This window comes from Phoenix dactylifera, chromosome 11 (genome assembly GCF_051530095.1).
Source record: "Phoenix dactylifera cultivar Ajwa chromosome 11, Ajwa_hap1_PhDact_Kaust_v1.1, whole genome shotgun sequence".
Taxonomy (NCBI): domain Eukaryota; kingdom Viridiplantae; phylum Streptophyta; class Magnoliopsida; order Arecales; family Arecaceae; genus Phoenix; species Phoenix dactylifera.
Window position 1 is genome coordinate 10,978,497 of NC_143200.1, and position 3,198 is coordinate 10,981,694.

At 41.1% G+C, this 3,198-nt stretch overlaps 1 non-coding gene across 1 annotated transcript; it reads left to right on the plus strand.

Annotated features, from left to right (window-relative positions):
• Nucleotides 1-201: 201 nt before the first annotated feature.
• Nucleotides 202-307, plus strand: LOC120108447 (small nucleolar RNA R71). The gene has a single exon (XR_005509804.1). It is a non-coding gene; the product is annotated as a small nucleolar RNA R71 (small nucleolar RNA).
• Nucleotides 308-3,198: the final 2,891 nt, after the last annotated feature.

Consider the following 3,198-nt stretch of genomic DNA (forward strand, 5'->3'; position numbering starts at 1 on the left):
GCCCCTTTTCTTTGAAAATTCGGGGGTGCTTGACGAGAACATGAAGCATGGTGGAGGGAGTTTTCATTAAGATTTTCAAATAGTTGCCATGCTTCATGCTCATTTCGAAGCATGAAAGTCCCCCTGCATGCAGCATCGATCATCTGACGGTTTCGTTCAGTCAAACCGTCATAAAAACATTGCACTAGCTGCCACTTAGGTATTTGATGATGAGGCCATTTACGGATTAGGTCCCGAAATCTCTCCCAAGTTTCATGAAATTCTTCTCCCTCGGTTTGGGAGAAGCTTGTAATGGCACGTCTAAACTGGTTCGTTCTTCCTATAGGAAAGTATTTTTTAAGGAATTCTTGTTGCATTTGATCCCAAGAACGAATTGAGTTAGCTTCTAAAGAATTCAGCCATTGTTCGGCTCTATCTTTAAGGGAGAAGGGGAATAACCTAAGTTTCAGGGCATCATCAGTGAAGTTCTGAATCTTGACAGTGGTGCAAATCTCAAGAAATTCATCTAAATGTTTGTATGGGTCTTCGTTGGTGAGCCCATAAAAAGATGGGAGCATTTGGATCATACTAGACTTTATTTCATATTGTACAGCTGCTACCTCAGGTAATCGAATGCAAGATGGGAAAGTATAAATAGTGGGAGTAAAGTACTCCCTCAGGAGTTTGGGTTGTTCTTCAGCCATCTTAAGAGGTGGGATGATCCTAATGTTTTGATCTTAGCTCGAATGTTCCTAAGGGTTCGTTCTATTTCAGGGTCAAAAGGTAATAGGTTTCTTACTCTAGAACGACTACCTTGCATATACTAGTACTCGATCAATCAAGCATGCAATAAAAGAGAAAAGCATATCAATCCTAGTCTTTGTCCTAAAATCACTAGACAGCTCCTAACTGGTTTGAAGAGGGCACCTAAGCCTCCAATCCGGTCTAATGAACCGAGTTGACCAGGTAAGCTCCCAAATAAGTGGAGGGGTCACGATGCGTTCGCAAAGGTCGCACTTAAAACCCACTTGCCTCGAACAGATGAACTGTCTCCCTTATAGGGACAAAGCTTGCCTAGACATCAACTAAGCCACAGAGCGAAATTGGTGCAACTTTCGGTGATCTTTATCCTATTGAGCTCGAATGTCCCTAGGAGCCAACGTCTAATTGATTTTAATTAAAGTGACACTATGTGAGATTGAGTTCACCTAAGTTGGGCAAGCGTCCAGTGATGAAATCCGGCTCTTATCTTGTTGGGGTGATTGCCCTTACTCTGTGCGGATTAATTTGTGTATGTGTATCAAACATGATTCACACTTTTGCTGAAATTAAAATCAAACAATCACCACAAAATTTCAAGCTAATACTTAATTTAAATAAGAAAGGTTTAGAAGTTACCAAAGGAAATTTCTCCAGCAGTTTATTTTTTTTTTTTTTTGGCAAACCTCTACAGCATTCCTTTTCCGGCAGTTCTCTTTTTGATCATCCCAGATTTTTCCTTCGACTCCTGATCAAATAAGATCAAAAGAAAATTTAAAAAAATTAGTAGACGAGAAAAAAGAGATAAGAAAAGTAACAATAATAGAAAATAATTTTTTTATTTTATTTTATTTTAGACATATATATGTTTTTTTTTAATTTTTTTAATGATAGGAAAAAAAACTGTGCTAGCAATCCCCGGCAACGGCGCCAAAAATTGATCGGTTCTTTCAATTTCAAAAGTAAACCACGCAATAGCACATATCCTGTAGGATAGTGATTACGGGTGTCGGTCCACAGGGATTGGAGACAAGTTATTTTTCTTTAAAAATAAATCAAAAAGAAGGATTTGCTAACTTGATTTAACTAAATTAAACTATGAGTGCGAATTGGAATTGATCAGAGTAAATAGATCTAGGGTTTGGAATCCACCACATAGCATTGCATCAAGGACTGTGTTCTTAATTTTTGTCTTTTGGAGAGGCATGCAATTTGGCCACAAGCCTTTTAAAATAAAATCATAAAGAGTGTTAGGAAGATCCATCTTCGGTGTAGCATGAAGTGTCTACCTGAGCATGCTAATCTAGGATGCAGCACACTTCATCTTCTTAGGCATGAATCATCTTAGACTACTTTAGCAAATATGATTAGTAACTAGCATGCTCAAAGTTTAAATATCATAAAGGAATATTTCATTGAAAATAAGAATTTAAACAAGCTCCAAAATAATAATAAAAATAAGAACTACAATGCCCTGATACATTACTAGGGCTTCATCCAGCCCTAGACTAGACGTTTAGCCGCGCATGGCTTCCGGACGACCTCCCATCTTCAAATGAAAGCCTTCACCTCCCATTATTCCCAAAATATCACAAAATATTCTCTTTCCTCCCCCTCTCTCTTCTTTTTTTATTTCTTTCTCTCGGCTTTCTTCTTCTTCTTCTTCACCGAAACAGAGCCTCCTCCCCATGTTCTTAAAACCGTCCCCCTTTTATATCCTTCCTGACCATGGAGGATCGGATTTGTGAAGGAGGATATGCAGGCGATGGATCCGCGGATGAGTAGCTGGATTAGAGGACGCCGATGCTGCTCCAACGCGAAGGATGACGGGGGCGTTGAAAGGATTCTATGCTGGCTCTCATTTGGACACACGGAGCAGGGGAGTTTCTATTTGGCTCGGGATTTGGATGGATCATGGAAGATCGCTGGGACCTGGTTCCGAAGCAAAGAAATCCGGAAGAAAAGATCACGGGCGTGGTGAAATGCTGGGACGCAATCCACGGAGAGGATGGATTCAACCCGATGGTAGGAAGGTTGCGGATGCTTGCAAGATTTCAGAGGTTGAGTGCGAGCGGAAGAAATCCGGAAGAAGAAGATCTTGGGAGAAGATCAAATCTGGAACAAGAAATCTGGGAAGACGAGAGTGATCATATGCAGGGTGTTCACGGGATGCTCGGACATGGTTGAATGCGAACGGGAGGGATCTAGAGGCAATCAAAATTTCGATACGGCTAAGCTGGAAGGTATGCTCTGTTTTGAAACAGAGGGAAAACATATGGATTTGAACCGTGAGCTGAGGTGCCGGGATACGAACGGGATGTGAGTTATTCATGGAAGGAGATTTGAGAGAATAAGCTTGGGAGCTATCAGGAGCAGGTGACGATGCTGGGACGCCTTCCACGGAGAGGATGGATTCTTGGATCGACTGGGAGAAAATCCTTGAGCGCGGAAGGAAAGAAT